This window comes from Rhincodon typus, chromosome 32, assembly GCF_021869965.1.
Source record: "Rhincodon typus isolate 14 chromosome 32, sRhiTyp1.1, whole genome shotgun sequence".
Classification (NCBI taxonomy): domain Eukaryota; kingdom Metazoa; phylum Chordata; class Chondrichthyes; order Orectolobiformes; family Rhincodontidae; genus Rhincodon; species Rhincodon typus.
Genome location: NC_063363.1, coordinates 21,608,772 through 21,628,173, shown reverse-complemented (window position 1 = coordinate 21,628,173; position 19,402 = coordinate 21,608,772).

The window sequence follows — 19,402 nt, the reverse complement described above, 5'->3', positions numbered from 1 at the left end:
CTGCATACAATTCTGTTCCCTCTGCAACAGGAATGATGTTATTAAACTGGAAAGGGTGCAAAAAAGATTATCAAGGATGGTACTGAGACTGGAGGGTTTTGAGAGGCTGGATAGGCTGGGACTTGGACCATAGGAGTCTAAGCAGTGACCTTATAGAGGTTAATATGATCATGAAGGGCATAAATAAGGTGAATAGCCAAGGTCTTTTCCCCGGGTAGGGGACACCAAAACTAGAAGGCGTAGGCTTAAGGTGAGAGGGGAAAGATTTAAAAAGGGACCTGAGGGGTAACTTTTTCACACTGAGGGTGATGCACATATGGATCAAATTGCTAGAGGAAATGGTAGAGGCGAGAACAATTACAACATTTAACAGACATCTGGACAGGTACTTGGATAGGAAAGGTTTACAGGGATATGGACCAAATGCAGGCAAATGGGACTAGTTCGGTTTAGGAAATGGCGTGGACGAATTGGGCAGAAAGGGCTGTATCGGTGTTGTATGATTCTAAGCCTGCAGGAATGAGCTCTGAGGGACAGGTGGAGAGCAGTTACTGTGCTGGGCTAGGTCTGGAGGAGTGAGAATGCTAAGCAAGGCTGGGGACAGGAGGACAGCAAGAATTCCAGGTGAGGCTAGGGAGCAGTGAGTCTGTAGGTGAGGCCAGCGGTGAGTCAGTGCATCTGTCAGATGAAGTTAAAGGGGAATCAGACAATGAGATCGTTGGGCAGGCCTAGGAGGAGCAATTATATCAGGCATGGCCAATTGAAGCGATAGCCTGATTGATGATGAGAGATGTCAGTGGCTATTAAAGTGAATGTGGAGAAGTGTGTGGCTGCAAAGAAGAGAGGGACAAAGACTACAAGCAGAGGCTGTTAACAAGGGATTACCTAGCCAACTGGGAACCGAGAAAACTCGAAGTCACAGGTAATGAATTCTGTGCAATTTATGCTTTTCATGAAGAGTGTATTATTTAGTGAAAAAAAGTCTTCTGTTGCTAATTTACGGTTGTTGCATTCTGTCAATTTAAATCTTGCACTGTCTCGGAAATTTTAGATTACCTTGTGTGTTGAGCCTTTTATTTAATGGTGCTTTGATAATAATTGATATTGATGAATTCTTCTCATTTTGCTTCTAATCATAAGCCCAGAATGTAATGTTGCTACATGACTGCGTGTAACCTAATGAAGGAGTTTGTGTGAAAGAAGTAGTCGTCTATTCAAAAAGTATCCATTGAGAAAATCAAGAACAGCACTTGGGGAAAAAAAAGTGCTGACTTTACTGTAATGAGAATTGAGTTTAAAATTGATGTTTCCCAAGCTTGGTGTCCCCTGATCATACAAGTGTTTGGTGCTGGTGGTGATGGTGACAGTGGTGGTTGGGGTGTGATGGCGGCAAGTCTTGTCTATACAAGGTAATTGTCCAGTGAGTACTTACTTTGAGCCACGACCATGTCACTCAAACAATCTCTCAACAGTAGGATGGCCTCTTTTCCCATCCACATCCCTAGCATCATAGGCCTTTTCATGTTTCTGTTGGTGGGTAACATCCCCAGAGTCCTATAGTGCTCGCCTCCTTTCCTCCATATTCTATCTTGCATATTATCCAGGCTGGCAGTTGAGAGGGAGAACAGTCCAAAAATATGAATAAGTCCTTCTGGTTGAATCAGTTGCACCTGTATATGCCTAGTGTAGCCATTTTCTTCAGCTGTTTGCAGTATCATGAGGGGCATGGATAAGGTGAATGAGAAGTGTCTTTTCCCTAGGGTAGGGGGAGTTCAAAACTAGTAGTCCTATTTTTAAGGTGAGAGGAGAAATTTTTAAAAAGGATCTGAGGGACAACATTTTTTGTAGTGTCATAGAATAATACAGCACAGAAACAGACCCTTCGGTCTAAACTGTCCATGTCGAACATTATCTAAACGAAACTAGTCCCACTTGCCTGCGCTTGGTCCATATCCCACCAAACGTTTCCTATTCTTGTCCTTATCTAAATATCTTTTAAACATTGTAACTGTAGCCACATCCATCACTTCCTCTAGAAGTTCATTCCACACACAAACCACTCTCTGTGTAAAAAAAAAATTGCCCCTCATATCTTTTTTAAATCTTTCCCCTCTCACCTTAAAAGTATGCCCCCCTAGTCTTGAAGTCCCCCATCCTAGGGAAATGACACTTGCCATTCACCTTATTTTATACATCTCATTATTTTATAAACTTCTATAAGGTCACCTCAACCTCCTAAGCTCCAGTGAAAGAAGTCTGAGAGTGTTTCATGTGTGGAATGAACTGCCAAAGAAAGTAGTGGATGCAGTTAGAGTTACAATGTTTCAAAGACATTTGGATAAGTTCATGAATAGGAAAGGGATATGTGCCAAGTGCAGGGTGGCGGGACTACTTTAGTTTGGGAACATGGTCAGTGTGGACTTGTTGGACCAAAGAATCAACTGAGTCTATGACTCTATGAATTGAAACAAATACCATGGAGCTGTTTTGCTAGTCCTTTAAAAGCTGTATCAGTTCAAGGATCTTCTGGCCTTCAATACATTCAATTCCATCTAACCTACTTGAAGTGTTCAAGTGTATGAACCAGACTGAAAATGTTACCTGCATTTTCAAGAGAATAAGTCTGGAAGACTGGTTCTTTCTTGCAGCAAGGGGACTATTCATGGACTGCTCCAATACCAGTTCAATACCTATTCTTTCAGAGGTACAAAGGTAAAGAAATCCCTTTTATTTAGCCTGATTCCAAACAGCCAGTGTGGAATTGCAGCCAAGTATTTCTGACTGTAATGCCTGTAGTTCCAACCAATAGCAGATTGCTTCAATTACTTCTGGAAAAAGAAAAGATGTATCTTGGAAATACCTATAATAATTCAGCAGCAGCTGTTGCCTATGGTTAATAAGCTTCTGCAGTTATGGAGTTTAAAATATTTAGATTTTCTGCAGAGTGATTAAAATCAGTGTGAAAATTAACACAAAATTCAATACACATTTCGACCTGTGCCTTAGGCTCGAATGTATAACTGAAAGGAATTCTCCACGTACACATTCTTGTGTTTGTATTTAAAAGTAAATAGGACTCATAAATTGACCTTTGTCTTTTAATAAATCAAGCTATTTACATTCCTCAGATTTGAACTGGTATTTTTGCCAACTTTTATCATAACATTATGTTAGCATTGCTTTTCCCAATTGCTATTAACAGCATGTGATATTCTGGCTAAATCAATTTCTCTGGAAGTAACTGATAGGATTCACTCGTAATATTTATGGATACTGGAGGTCTGAAGTAATGTAATATTTCATCTGTGTGGAGTTGCTGTTAAGTATGCAGTAATACATGGAAGTGTACACAACAGTTATAATTGACCCCCAGTTTGAGGTTTACTAGACACATTGGACCAACATATATCATTTACCAGGCTTAGAGCTTTTATTCTATCTGGTAACAGGGCCCAGTGTTACCATTGCTAGGGTTATACGATTGTTGTTTTTTGATTGTTTCTAAATTAAGGTAAAAATAGAAGGGATCATGTGACCGCTTTGGAACTCAGCCTAGTTGCTTCACTGGCTAGGGGTCAAAGGAAATCTTAGATTGTCTTACTGTGAAGAAAGTGTCAGATATTGTTGCTTGGAGACAATAGCTGCAGGAGATGAGCAAGAACTGCCGATGCTGGAGTCTGAGATAACACAGTGTGGAGCTGGAGGAACACAGCAGGCCAGGCAGCATCAGAGGAGCAGGAAAGTTGACGTTTCGGGTCCGGACCCTCCTTCAGAACTGGGATGGGGGAAGAGAGCTTTGAAATAAATAGAGGTAGGAGGGGTGAGGCTGGGGAAAGGTGGGTGGGATGGTGATAGGTAGATGCAGGTAGGGGGTGGTGGGGATTGGTCAGTGGGAATGGTGGGGCGGATAGGTAAGGAAGAAGATGGACAGGTTGTGTCAGATCAAGGAGGCAGGGTTGAGAGGGAAGTTTGGACGTGGGATGAGGCCAGGGATGGGGAGATTTTAAAACTGGTGAATTCTATGTTTAAACCATCAGGCTGTAGGCTCCCGAGGCGGAATATGAGGTGTTGCTCCTCCAGTTTGCATATGATATCATTGTGGCACTGGAGGAGGCCCAGAATGAATATGTCACCCAGGGAGTGGGAGTGGGAGGGGGAGTTAAAATGGTTAGCGACTGAAAGTTGTTGTCGATTATCGCGTACAGAGCGCAGATGATCCACGAAACGGTCCCCACGTCTGTGCTTGGTCTCACCGATGTAGAGGCCACTTCAGGAGCGACGGATACAATAGACCAGGTTGGAGAGTGTACAGGTGAACCCCTATCGGATATGGAAAGTTTGCTTTGGTCATTGGATGGAGGTGAGGGGGATATGTAGGGGCAGGTGTAGCACTTCCTGCGGTTGCAGGGAAAGGTGCCGGGTGTGGTGGGGTTAGTGGGGAGTGTGGATCAGATGAGGGAGTCGCCCGAAATAATAACTAATAATAAATAAAGCCAGAAATAATACCAATCACCCCAGCAAACCGAGGCATATAAATAACATGCGGGACAGAACACCAACACTTCACTGGAGGCGCACTGATGATGTTACCTAGCAGGGTGACAAAACATTTGGAGCCAAACACACTGGCTCAGTGAGCATGTTTACAACCTCGTCCACAACCTGCTACAAATCTTCTCGAAAACTTTGTACTGCATATTGTTTACTTAATAAGACTCTTCTAGAGAGATAGAAAGGAAGCAGTCCTTGTCAACATATAGCCCCTTGGACTTGAAGGAACATACACACAACAGGCAGATTGATCTGACAAAACATTGTGTTCTAACTAACTTTAATGTTTTCCTGAATAAAATACTAACAATACTTTGAATATACCTTAATAGATAAAATGTGCTTTTTGACCCATGAAAGGTGTAGGGTAAAAATTCAAATTCTTTCTTCTTCCTTTCTCATAATTGGGGATGATGGTGTGGTAGTAATCTCACTCGTAATCCAGAGACCTAAACTAATTCTGTGAGAATGAGTTCAAATTCCACCAAGGTGCAAAGACATGATTTTTTTCACTGTATTTTTGTTTGCGGACTGAAATCGGAAAAGGAATGGTTTAAAAGTCAAAGATTATTGAAGGATTGTTGCATTTCGTTTTTAAAAAAAATCAATGTACCCACCTGACAGGAAATGTGCGTGCTATTTACAGCTGTTTGTTTAAGCAGTGAGGGAAGGCAGTTACAGACCAGCTGGAGCCCGGGAATGATGTATGAATGGAGATTTAGCTGGTAGCAAGTAGCTGATTGGTCTGTGAAATGGTGACCCGTTGTTGATGACAAAGGCCCTCTGCCTGTCAACAGCAATATGGTTGTCTCTCTGGTAGCTGAACAGCTTTGGGAAGAAGCCATCAGATCTCTAGAAGGGAAGAAACTGCTTTTCCTCTGAAGTGAAAAGCATCATCAGCCTGAAGATAGTTAATTTATTTTGCCTCGTCAGTTTTCTGTCTGCCAGAATTTTTAGTTAGTAAGTCAGAGAACTTTATAAGTGTAAACCAGTTAAGTGACAATATCTGAATAAGGAAGATCAAGAAGCAGTACTGATCAACAAAAGGATCATTTCAGCAAACCCCATGGAAGGGACCACTGAACTGCCTTCACAGTCTTTCCCTCCATCCACAATACCCATTTCTTTTTGTCTGTATGGGTGCATAGATGGGAAGTTTATAAGTAGATTAGAGTATTAACTAATAAAGTTTTATATGTCAATTATTCATAATTGTTTATCTTTAATTTAAATCTATTTAACTATAATAAATAGTCACTCTTAAGTAAAGAAACCTGGCCTGTGCTTTCTGTCAATTTGAGTCTAAAGAAAGGTAAATTGAGGAATACTGCATACTTTTGAAATCTTTAACTTTTGTGATGACTCTCAGAATAGCAGGATTGATTGTCAGTACATTACTCCAGTGAGGTTTAACAATAACAACTGGTGGAATTTACATTCAATTAATAAATCTGGAACTAAAAGCTAATCTCAGTGACATTAATCAGAAATCTATAATTGATTATTGTAAAACCCAGCTAGTTCACCAATGTTCTTTAGGGACGGAAATCTATCATCCTTACCTGTTCTGTCCTACATATGAGTTCAGACCTGCAACACTACGGTTAACTCATGACTACCCTCCAAGCTGACTGAACAAGCCACGCAATTCAGAGGTAATTACAGATGGACAAAAATTATTGGCCTTGCCAACAAAACCCATATCCCTTAAATATCCCAGGTGGCACAGTGGCTCAGTAATTAGCATCATAGTGCCAAGGACCTGGGTTTGATTCCAGCCTTGGGTGACTGTCTGCGTGGAGTTTGCACATTTTCCCTATGTCTGCATGGGTTTCCTCCAGGTGCTCCACTTTCCTACCACAGTCCAAAGATGTGCAGGTTAGGTGGACGGGCCATGCTAAATTGCGCGGTAATGTCAGGGACATTCTGGCTAGGTGGATCAGCCATGGTAAATGTGGGGTTATGGGGATAGGGTAGGGTTCTGGATATTTGTCAGAGAGTCATGCAGACTCAATGGGCCAAATGGCCTCTTCCTGCATTGTAGGGATTCTATGATTCAATTTAAAAACTGTATATTTATCAGAATCATTCCAGGAATGGAGGAATTTATCTACAAGTTAGGTTGGAGAAACTGTGTTGTTGTCCATGGAATAAAGGAAGGAGAGATTTGATAGAGGTTTAAATAAGAAAAGAAAGGAAATTTCCTGTCTGCTGATGGTACAAGGGATTGGGAGCATCAAGTTGCAGGGGAAATGTAAGGAAGAATGTTCTACATAATGAATGATAATGTGTTGAAACCCATTGGCCAAAAGGGTGATAAGAAACCGATATGATCAATGAATAACATAAGATTTGAACACAGATGGCCCAAAGATTATGAAGCAGTGATTCTTTATTCACTGCCCTCAGATCCTGGCAAACATGAAGGGAAATTAAGGAAATAAGGAAGTATTCACAGTATCTACATAGAATGAAGCCTGTGGTTTACACTACATTGAGGGATTGTTTGTCCATCTGCTCCTTTTTCCCAGGAGACATCTTTTCCCAAAGACATACATTTTTTTTTCCCCGAGAGTTGGTCTGTCTGACTGCTCTCGATACCCTCCCTCACTGTTGCCACCTGCTACTGGTACAACTTTTCAAACTCCCTCACTATCGCCATCTGTTGCTGGAGGTTCCATGACACACTGCCCTGCCTGAAACATGTCATCCTGGCAAACACATGTAGCACATAGTGACCATTTGCTAAGCAGTTGCATGATTAGTAGGTTTAGTTGCACCATGTTGACTAGAATTTTCAAGTCCACGTTAATAGCAGCATTGTTCTGTTGCATCACCAGTCTGGGTGAATTGTACGGGGTGGGATGATATCCATAATTTGCTCGAGAAGACCTTTTACCTTTCAAGAGATCTAGGCTCTGTGACAGAACACCTGTTTTGGGGTCTGTGTTGGTCAGGTCTCCAGGAGTTGTATGATCATTGCCACTTCTTGTTTCAGTTGCTGCCTCCCAGCAGATCCTACCGCACCACTTTTCAGATTGGGAGTAGGCTCCTCCATACTTAATGCAATCCCTGGATTCACAACCTCATTTCACGGCAGGATTCCACATAGTTATCCAACTTTGTTTCACTGAACCATAGTGCACCAACACTTCATATACTCCAATACCCCTGAAGGACCTGCTAGCCTCCACGTTAACCACAAGACTCCCCTCTGTGAATCATTTTCTGAGGCTGCCCTGCATCTATCGGCTCAACAATATAGATGTGGCCAGCTCCGCCCAGCCGCTTGATGACCCTGTGGATTTCAGATACCAAAAGCTGGTATCCTGATTTTAGAAGAACACTGTGGGATACTCTTGCACTGATTGGAAGGTGAGTCCTGTCAGCTTTATCATCGACCAATGTTTTTCTTCTCAGTCCATGTAATTAACCACCTCCTGGGCCATGGTAAGCTACCTCTGGCTTTGCCTTTCACTCATCTGCAGGAAATTGTGTCAAATATCTGAATTCTGGCATATGATGCCTGACTAGCATTCCACTGATGCCTGACTGCCAGCATCCTCTGCCATTGCTGCCGTTAAGCTGCTCCTGACCTTGGGTCATCTGTGTCAATATCTCCTCAGCTGTACTATAGCTAGTAGGAGAGCAGGGTTCACGCAGCGACCATCTTGTTTGCCTGAGGTGCGCTCTAAAGAGATTGCAGTGATCTATATCATCATTCCTGATCATTTTAGTTTTTGGGAATTCCTCTAACTTCCAATGATCTACCCTTGGCCTTTGTGTACCCCATCATGGAAAGGTCCATCAAAGAGGTCTATGGATGAATATTCCCTTTAATAATACATCCATGTGCATGGAGACTTGCTGCTTTGACCAGTCTAATTTAAGTCCACATAGCTTCCCTGAGACACTATTGGTTTAATCTGTATTATTCTTTAGACACATAAAGAGACTATTGCCCTTTCTATTATTAATATAGACATTTCACCTCCCTGCCTGATCAGCCTTCCTCCTTTGGCCAGCCTCCTTGACCTATGTTAGTTAGATACAATTCTCACTGCCTTGGTTATCAAACATACTGACATCTGATATCCATCACAGTCTGACATGTACAAATATTTCCTGTGCCCTCTTGTGACACAGTGGTAGTGTGTCTACTCCTGGATCAGGAGGCCTGGGTCCATGTTCCACCTGCTCCGAAAGTGCACAATAACACCTCTGAGCAGTTTGATTAGAAAAATAGGTCAATTTTTTTAAAAATCCCCATGGGTCCTCTTGTGGTGCAGTAGTAGTGCCCCTACCTTTAAGACACAACACCCAGGTTCAAGTCCCAACTGGTCCAAAGGTGTACAATAATGTCTCCAAGCAGATTAATTTGGAGAATACCTACAAATTTTCCATAAAGAGAAGATTGCAGCAGTTCCTCACTATAACATACAGGAAGATGATTACCAAGCTCTGGTATACAGCCATTATATATTGATATGAAACTTTGTCACTCAGGTAGAACTTATTTGGAAAGAAAGTTTAATATTGGTGAGTTGTTATTTAATGAACACATGCAACACATAACTGCATTCAAAAGAAATTTAACCCACCTTTAAAGTTCCAAGAGTCTAATTGTCAAAGTTCAACCCACCGTCAGGAATCTGATTACTGCCGTCCTGTGCAATTAAAAGCCTTCTTCTCCACTCTGCCTTCTTTTCTGCTTCTGAGAGCAGTACAAGATTCTGTCCTTTGGCTCTTATCTTCCTAAAATGATTACATGAAAGTAAAAACCATGGAAGATAAGCTGTGAGCCAGGCAAGACAAAAACATCATAAACCCAAATTGCTTTGTAACAATCATGATCTGTGTAAGTACATTTTAAAGGAGAAAGGAACACAACTGCATTAAATTTCATAGTGTTAACATTAAGGTCACTTTAAGCAAAGGAGCAATTAATGATCTGAAACAGTTTACAAAATGTGGCAATTTGCACAAATTAAGAAATAAAGCACAGACATGTTAGAGGTCACACTTAAATGATATTACGTCCCTTTTCTCCTTTATAATTTGCTTCTGAAGTAGGCAATCATTTATTCAAAGCAATTTAGCGGTATGACGTCTTCCACTTGAAAGGCTACAGATGTGTGACATGAATGAAATTGGGAATACTTTGATCAAATCTGGGTTCTGAGTTTCTGATAAGTGAATCAGAAAGACAATGGGAACGAGAAGCAAAATGTTGAGAATATTGCCGTCCGTGAAAGAGATAACAAACAGCAGGAGTGTAAAAGAGGGGACTAATTTGTAAATGTATTGGTTGATGTGTTTCCTACATTCCATCTGAGAACACACTTCAAGCATACTTAATTGGCTGTAAGGGTTTTTAGGACATCCCATGATCATGAAAATGGCTTTCTGTATTTATTATTGTTCAGTGAACCAGATTTTGCAAAATCTTTCCATCCTTTTTTTAATGAATATTCCCACTTTACCAAATCCACTCATAGCGTTATATGTTTTGTTAGTAATTTGTTTTAACATATACTTTCAAGAATTCATTCAGATGTAATGTGAATTTTTAGATGTTAGATTATCCAAGACCTATACCTCTAACGTAGAGTTAGATATGACATAACACTGAATTATATATTTGCAATTTTTGTATCCTTTTTTCTCAAGTAGGCTCTATTCACTATGTCTATGCTAAGGCATGAAATAGGGGTCACTGTTTATATATAAGGAGTGTCCCATTACAGATAGACAAGAGGTTTTTTTTTGTCCCTCAAAAGGCCATGCATCTTTGGACTTTTTCAAAAAATAGTCAAAATAGAGCCTTTGAATCTTTTTAAGACAGAGGTAGGTAGATTCCTGATAAATAAGGGAGTAAAAAGTTATCATGAGTCAAAAGGGATTTGGAGTAATTAGATCAGCTACAGCCTTACTGAATTGCAGACCAAACTTGAGGGACTGAAGGCTTGCTCTAGCTCCTTAGCTCATGAGTTTGCATAAAAGAACTGCTATGGATTGAGATTTTTCAGTTTGTTAGCAACCAAATGATCTTTTTAATGATTTTGAGCCATTAGAATGCAGCACCACTGACATGATTATGTAATGAATGTTGTGCTGTTGTCCTCCATGCATACTTTGTGCTTAAAATAACCAATTCCCTTAAAAGAAGACAATAACACTCTGTTCTCTTGCTTGGTATTAATTTTATTTCATGTTTCTCGGAGGTCAAATCTTGTTGATTGATTAATCACTCACATATTTCCACTAATCTTTCCAAAAACCTGTCCACATGAAGTTGTTAAAGATCATATTCAAAGAAAACCTTAGCAACTTTAATAAGCACACGATCTGCTGTGTGTTGAGCAGTTACTTACCTGTAGATCTAACCAGTATATTGTGCATCAGTGTAACCAGTCAGCCTCTCTGCTCCTATGATGCTGCTTGGCCTGCTGTGTTCATCCAGCCCTGCACCTTGTTGTCTCGGATTCTCCAGCATCTGCAGTTCCTACTATCTCGCATTCATAGAATAGTGGTGCACTGGGTCTCTTGTCGTGCAGTGGCAGAGTCCCTACCTTTAGCACAGGAGACCTGGTTCAAGTCCCACCTGCTTCAAGAGTATGTAAGAACACCTCTGAACAGATTGATTCAAAGGTAGAGATTAGTGTTGGTTTTGAACAAGTGTAGCAAAATAATGAAGTGACTTGTCTACCAATTGTATTTGTAACAATACAGAAAATAATTGCACTAACTCATGACTATGGACAAAATAGTATTTATTACCAAAGCTTCATCCTGTGTGTTCTCTGTACCTTTAACTAAACTGAGGCTTTTCTGTGCATTCTTTTTCATTCATTCATTCATTCACAGAATGTGGGCATCACTGGCGAAGTCAGTATTTATTGCCCTTCCCTAATTGCCCAGAAGGCAGTTAAGAATCAACCACATTGCTGTGGGTCTGGAGACCAGGAATGGTGTAATGAAATTATTTACTTGAGTATCTCTTGCCCGGATATGAGACAACAACAAGTACTTTACTGGGTTACAATGAATGTATCATGGTATGAAGACTTTACAAAAACAGCATAAAGTTTAACAATCACAATTAATCAGCTAGAGTTAAGTTGTTCCTTTTAGAGCTCCAGAACATTATTATTCTTCATTTATTACTGAAAAAGTGCAATCACCAGAAAAAGAACTCTGGGTGATTAGGTAGCAAGACAAATGATGCCAAAATTCTGCTCTGCTGGGTGCATAAACACATATAATTATACAAAAAGAGAGATGAGAGAAAACCATCGATTCTATCAGTGTTCAAAGCAGCTATTAGACAGTGCACATTCTTCTCCAGCCACCCCCAGTGGATAATTCAAGCTCCAGGAAGTTAATGCAAAATAATTGTTGATCAAATTGAAGAAACACAAACTCCCTGCCTACTAGAGGCAATAAAAGCAAGGTTCTAGAGAGTATACTTACATGCATTAACACACTTGAATTGGTTGGGTGGTGGTGGGCTGTCTTTCTATAAATATTCTCCCATTCAACAGCCATAAATGTGACAAAAGATGTACAGAGACTCCAACAAAATGTGCAAATTATGTTTATGTTATTATTCCAGGATTTCTGGAAGTGATTCACTAATGTCCTGTTTGCTGGGCAAAAGCACAATCAGAAACAACCTCCAAACAATATTAAACTACCTTCTCTATGTGCAACACTACATTTGCCCCTGATCTAAATATTTACTTTTCAATGAAGTGAAATAAAATTGAAAAACTAGAAACCTGAAATAAAAATGGCAACATTGTAAGTTAAGATAGGCTAATCAGTATCTGTAGAGAGAAAAGACAGATTTTGACTTTTAGCTGGAATGATAACATCTGAAGTATCACAACATCTTGTCTTTGCAAATCAGACGTACACGTTGAGTTTTCTGTGTGGGTTTTCTGTTTTTCATATCAATTATTTATGTTGAAATACCATGTTCTCCTTGTATATGCAACAATAATGGTCCATTTAAGAACAAAATTCTGTCATTTTCAATAACTGGCTTAACCAGGGAGTAGTTTTAAACAGTTTAGTATATTTTGCTTGATCTTTCTTTCCACCATGATCATCAATAAGAACATTAAGAAGACTTATATCTTTGGACAAATAATAATAACATATTGGAGATGTGAGCTTATTAAAACACCTTCCTTCCTTAATTGTTTTGAATTCAAAAGGCAAAAAAGCTTCAATCTAACATAGTTTGTTTGAAATATAGATATTTCCTTCTTTATTAAAGGAAAAATTGCTTAGCACCTCTTGCAGTTTTGTCCATTTGTGTACAATGCACGTAAAACTACATAGCATCATTGATCACTGAAGCCGAACTTCAGTGAATTCACCCACTTCTTGTTAACAATTACAATTTACAGCAATTTGAAGGTTGAAAGACTCCATTGATTTCACCTTCGAATCAAGAACAAGTTTCTTTACTCAGACACTAAAAACTTCCACCTTATTTCAGAGACAAGGCATCCGAGTCTGTTTTTATTCCCTGATTGCTTTTCTCTGAATCAGCATTGCTGAAAGACAATTATCTGGCTCAACTTGAAAATGTGTAAGACTCATTCAAAACAAAAGGCCAGGAGTTAGAATGAACATTTCTGTTGATTGGAAATGTTACTCCATGTGAAAAGAGCATTAACAGTCATGTAAGAGTTTATTTAGATTGGAAAGGATAGCACACTGGGAAATCAGCTGCATTTCATTAGGTAGAATTAGAATTCATTTTTTAAAAATACCTATTTTCTGCAAGAGCAGTTGTTTCAGATCACTTACAGAAAGGCTGCAATGAATAAAAGCCTGTAGTAAACCAATTGGAAACTTGAACCAAAAAAAAATTAAAAGGTAGGAAAAGACTATCATTAAAACCATTAAAGCTCATCTCTCCAATGCCCCACCTCTCCCACTAAAGTGAACAATAACATCTTGAGTGTTCCTAATATTTTTGCCTCTGTTACTACACAGGGAAAATTATTTTGAATATTTTCTCTGCGTTGATGAAAGTAGTTCTTTAATCTCTTCTAAAACAGATTTTGCTATTTTAAAGTTTGTTCTTGGGTTTGACTGTCCAAGTTCATCTTTAAATTACTGTTGTGGGTTTATGTCAACCAAGCCATTTACTAAAATTAACAGCTTTTTCTTTAGACTCTGGAATTTGAGCATCTCAATCCAGTTTTTTTCATTGCACATTTTCTTTATGCTTGGAATCTTTTTGTTGCTCACTTTAACAGCATTCCAATGAACAGAAGATATGTTTGTGATCCAAAATTAACACAGCCCTGGGGATGGATACTAGCATGGTACATGATGCAACATTCATCTTAACCTTGCAGGTGTATACTGTATTGCTTTACATGTATCTGGTGATGGTGTGTTACATTCTACTCAGGGCATCAAGAAGCTTTAGCACCTCTCCCAGTCTTACAGCATACCATTGGCACATATTGGAAGACGTGGGTTAATGCTAAAATTGTTTATCACATTATTAACATACCTTTCTTAGACCAAGTTAAGGTTCAAACCCAGAGTCTCTGGCTCAGAGGCAGGGGCATTACCCATTGCACTACAAGATCTCCATATGTGTTATAGAATATTAAGTACTGACAAAAATAAACCACATGGGCTCTGAGTTAAGCCGACTGACTGTCATTGCTAAGGAGCAGCTCTGCAGTCTTGGCAGATGAAGCTCTATACTGGAAGCACAAATTAACAATCACATAGATTTGACAGATATCAATTGAACTTTGCACATCAGTGTTACATTTCATTTGCTAGTTTCTGCCTAATTACACAGTTCATAAAATTCCATAGATCTTTTGTATACGATTTCTAATTTATTTACCAACAAAATTGACAAGTCGACATTTAGCTGCAGTATCCAGGCCAAGCCCCTGGGCTGAGATTGGACAATGTCTTTGACTGACTGTGGTGGGACCACCAATTGACATTGACCTCCTTGACTGCACTAATAACTGCTCACCTTAGACTTTCATTTGATTGAAACACATGCAGTGTGTTTGCTGTATAAGCTGCTGGCACATGCTGTAGGTGTGACATTGACATAGCCCAGTGCCAAATATCAATGTGTCCACGTCTTGACTGATCATTGCTGGTAAACATGACAAACTACATGGGTTTCTGCCTGCACCAAAAGGCAAGGCAAGATGGATTTACAGTGAGTCTGCAAACTCCGAATGAAGCTTCAATGTGCAGAGAGGTAAAGCCAGGCTGAGATGCTGTGAACATCCAAATTGCAAAGTGAATGAGTGCAAAGAGCCCTGAAATGCACCCTCTTCCATTGGATCAGGTAAACAGGTGTCCCACCATGTTAAGTTGCCTGGCAGCAATATTGCAATGTATGGTGTGAATGAGCCCCAAAGTTCAGTATTGAAATGCAGAAGTGTATTATAGCTGACAATGAGATGCACCTTGGTGATTCTGTTGCGTTGCCATTGCCAGCCTCCTTGAATAAAGGCTGCCCATGGAACGTTCTCTGAGATTTGTGGAATGATAACCAAGATGAATGCCTGTAAAGAAGCTGACAAGCTGTAACCAAGTACATTCTCTGACCTTCATGTCAAGAGTTGGTACCATTTAGTCTCTCGCTGCTACCTGAAAAAATAGAAAGTTGCATATAAATGAAGCAAGATGACTTAATAAGTTAACACATGCAAATTGGGCTCTTGCCACTGACTGGCAAGATTCTCATTTGGTTAAAACGTTATGTGGAAAATTGGGATAGCAAGGTGTAGAGCTGGATGAACACAGCAGGCCAGGCAGCCTCCGAGGAGCAGGAAAGCTGACGTTTTGGGTCTGGACCCTTCTTCAGATTCTCCAGCATCGGCAGTTCCTATTATCTCCAATGTGGAAAATTGGGCTTCTTTATTTCAAGAATCCTTTCTTTTTCATTCTCAATGTATTTTTCCAATTGTCTCAGTATTATGAATTGTTGTTCAGAGGCTGGGAAAATTTAGCCCAGCATTTTACATATTATTGCAGAATGCATTAACTCAAATTAAAGTATATTAACAGAAGACCACCTTAAAAAATGTCTGTTCATTGAATGGCTGATGAACTTTTAATATACTAAGGACTGATTAAGCAATCCTTCCTCATTCACAGGGAGTGTATCTTGGGAAATCATGAGATTGCAGTCTGTGATTCTGTGCTCATTAACAGTAATGAATTGAAATTATACAATGAAATATGCAAGTCTGGCACTTCCTGGGATACTTATTGTAGAAAGGCCCTGATGCTGCTGTTTCAAATTGTAAACTGGCATTGGAATAAATAGTTCATGAGGGCAGGTCATGACAAAATGGGATGATTGTGAAGGGTTTAACAATATTAATATCTAATAGCTTTTCGTGACTCAGTTTCTATCAGAAGCCTAGTATGTTACAATTTGTATGTTACTATTCCAATATTTGGATGTTGTTTCATCATAATCTTAATGTGAAGTAGCTGTAATAAATTTTTAGAAGAGATGCTGGGGCTAAGTTGGACAATGTCCTGGCAGTATATCCATCTGCTTCAAATTTGCACTTCATCTTACACTCATGCCTATAGTTTTTGACCAACCTTGGCCTGCTGTGTTCATCCAGCTCTACACCTTGTTATCTCAAATTTCCTCGCACTTTTGCTCTGGGCTACCCATCACCCGCATGTATCTTGGCTTATTAATCAGCTCTCTTCCCAGGCTAAAGAGACACGTGCATAACAGCAGATGTAAAAGTAAATCTAGACCTCAAGGTACAGCAGAAAACAATCTTTTCTTCAGTGTTTTCTTGCTAATTTCAGAGCAATATTTTTTAATGCAATGTTATTGAAAGCTGCATTATAAATAGTGTTTTTGAGTGCATTTATTGCAAATATTGAAAACGAGTTCCATGGTTTCATGTTTTTCAACATATTGTACCAAATGTGCATCAATGATAGATGACTTGGAACTTCTTTGCTTAAAGAAGTTTCAACGGTTTGTGTTTGGCACTTTGCCTGAGTCTTAGTTATTTAACATTGATTTCTGCTTGTTTAAGACCAATTTTACATTCTGTTGAATATTAGTGAGATTAAGAGCAAAGTTAGATTTAAATAAGCATTGGGGAAATTGAGAAACAAATAAGTATGGTTCTGGGAGCAAATTCCTTATTACAGGAAATGCTATCTTGATTCCTTTAGTCACACAGGAATATAGAAGAATTATAAAGCAAAGCATTAATTTCTGAGGAGAATTTTTTTTCATAAATCAAGGCAATAACCTGATTTCTAGTTGATTTATACAAGCCAAATGCATGTTAATTTTTCCTTTTTATTCCTGACTTTTTATAGTTTTGATGTTGGAACAATGGAAGCAGCTTGAATGGGAGTGGCCAGCTCTCACAGACCAGGCTTTCAAGTTTGTTTTCGCAGTGAGAAACTGTTTGGGGTCCCAGCAGAGTGGGAAAGATTCCTAGCTGACACTTTCTCTGTATTTTGTCTTGATATTGTTTCCTCCTGGATTGGAGAACTGCATGTAAGAATCTGTATCTGAATTTGCCTTTTTGCCGAGGGATGTGTTTATGGGATGTTACTATATTGGAACTGTTAATTAGTAACAGGTACTATATCTATTGTTTGGGTTAAGTTTTCCAATAGCTAAGTTATTCTAAACTCCTCTTTTCGTTTATTTGTATTTTAACTATACTGTTTAAATAAATTGTGTTTTACCTAACGTCGAATAGTTTGACCAGTCGTATCACATCTGGAACAGGCACTTCACATCTACTTTTAAATTAAGAAAATATTATCGTCTAGGCTACCTTCTTAAAATATTTTGAGAGAGTTAGGTCTGGTCCATAAAAATTGGGGGCTCTTGTGGAAATCCATAATTCCAAGTTGAGTTAAGGATTTTTGGAATCAAAGGCGGTGAGGGGTAGGTGTTAGTGTCTTTTGTTTCTGGTGTTCAATTTGGTTTAAAGAGGTATTCCTTGTGTAGTAATATCTCTTTTAGTCATTAATAGTTTTCTCGGGGTGGAAGAAGTGACCTCGGGAGTTTTACAAAACGTTAACAAGGCAAAGCTGTTGGAATTGGGGTTGCCTGGGTCTGTGAGGAAAGAAGAGATAGTTGCAGCAATAGCTCAACATTTAAAATTGCTGGAAATGCCATCAGAATCTTTGGAAATGGCTAAAATTCAATTGCAAATAAAGCAGCGTGAATTAGAGACAAAAGAAAAGGTAAGAATAGCCCTGATAGAACAAAAAAGAAAGAGAAAAGAAAATGAAACAGTTTGAATTACAATTAAAAGCAGAGGAAAAAGAGGGTACGAAGGCCCTAGCAGAAGAAAGAGAGAAAGAGAGCGAGTTCAAACTTCAGAAGTTGGTAATTTCAGAGGAGTTGACTTAAAAGGGTGGAGGTGAAGATAGAAAGTGGGCTTGGTGAGGAGGATAGTGATGATGAGCAAAACCATCGTAGCCAAAGGTGTGGTGGGAATCTGTTTAAATATGTTCAAGCATTGCCTAAATTTGATAAGAAGGATTGGAGAAGCTTTTTTTTATTTCATTTAGGAAAGTGGTTAAACAAATGAAGAGGCCGGTTGACCATGTGGGTTTTGCTGATCCAAACAATGATGGTTGGTAGAGTTCGTGAGGTATTTGCATCACTATCAGAGGAGGTATCTGGGGAGTATGAGGAGGTGAAGAAAGCCATCTTACATGCATAAGAGCTTGTGCCAGAAGTCTACAGACAACATTTCAGGAATCTGAGGAAGTACCCTGGTCAAATAAATGTACATTGAGTTTGAAAGGATCAAACAAGATAGTTTTGATACATGGATAAGGGCATTGAAAATAGACCAAACATATGATGTTCTTAGAGAGAGAATTGTTTTGGAGGAGTTCAAAAATTCATTTCCTGAAGTAGCAAGAACTCTTGTAGAAAAGCAAAGAGTTAAATCTGCAAGATTAGCCGATGATTATGAGTTGGTTCATAAATCAAAGTTTGGCTTCCAATATCAATTTCAATCTACGATTGATAGAAATTGGGGAAAAGAGAAATCCTCAGGTGGTAAGGGAAAAGACAATCTCATTGAAGATAATAAAGACCACAGGGTAAAAAAAGAAGAAAACCCATGAGAGGGAAAGAGAAAAGAAATGCTCAGTGAAAACACTGTAATAAAGTAGGCCACATGAAATCACAGTGTTGTTGGTTTAGAAAAAACACTGGTAAGACTGATGTGGGAAAACAGGATAAGCCAGTGAGTTTTGTTAAAGTGGTAAAGGAAAGCACACTGGAAGCAAAAAAGCTGCGCAGAATGTACAACCTGGTTGGAGGTTGGTTGAGAAGAAAGTGACAAATCTTGTTAAACCATTTACTTGCAAAGATCAGGTTTACTCACCTAGGCCAGGAGCAGCAGGTAAAGAAATTACAGTTTTAAGAGATACGGGATCATGTCTATCTTTGTTGAGAGATACGGAGATATGTAGTTCAGAAGAACTATTACCAGAAAAAGTGGTAATATGTGGAAATTGTGGTGAGACAAGAAGTGCTCCATCATGTAAAGTGAGGCTGGAGTGTCGGGTGAAAAGTGGAGAAGTGGTGATAGGAGTACTGGAGGAACTCCTAGTTGCAGGAATACAATTTGACTATGTGATAACAAGGTCACAAAGAAGAAGGAGGAGAAATCAAAGAACAAAGATAAGGGAGTTGAAGTACAATTATCAGCAACCATGTTTGATCGAATGGTTGAGAAAAAAAAAACAAGAACAGGTGGAGGACAAATTGAGATAACAAGGTGTAGAGCTGGATGAACACAGCAGGCCAAGCAGC